The following is a 300-nucleotide window of genomic DNA, read 5'->3' as shown; positions in this document are numbered from 1 at the left end:
ACTCCAAAGAGAAAGAAAAAATTGAAATCGCATCATATGACCCCTTTAATCTTAATTTCCTGTCTTTGCACCTCCTCTTCCTGGGAGCAGTGGCGGCTGGTCGGGGGAGGCAGGGGAGGCACAGCTTCCCCATAATTTTGAGGTGAAAATGGGAGAAGGACGATTTAATGTTAATAAAATTCACAATTAATGTCAGTTCATGTCTCAGAATGTGTATTTTTTTGTTTGTAATTTCAGTTGTAATACCATAACGTGAAAGCACCGCTTTTCTATCGCGAATGTGCCAAATCTGCTGATGTA

The sequence above is a fragment of the Sinocyclocheilus anshuiensis genome, unplaced genomic scaffold, assembly GCF_001515605.1.
Source record: "Sinocyclocheilus anshuiensis isolate Anshui unplaced genomic scaffold, SAMN03320099.WGS_v1.1 scaffold1850, whole genome shotgun sequence".
Lineage (NCBI taxonomy): Eukaryota > Metazoa > Chordata > Actinopteri > Cypriniformes > Cyprinidae > Sinocyclocheilus > Sinocyclocheilus anshuiensis.
Note: the sequence above shows the minus strand (reverse complement) of the source record.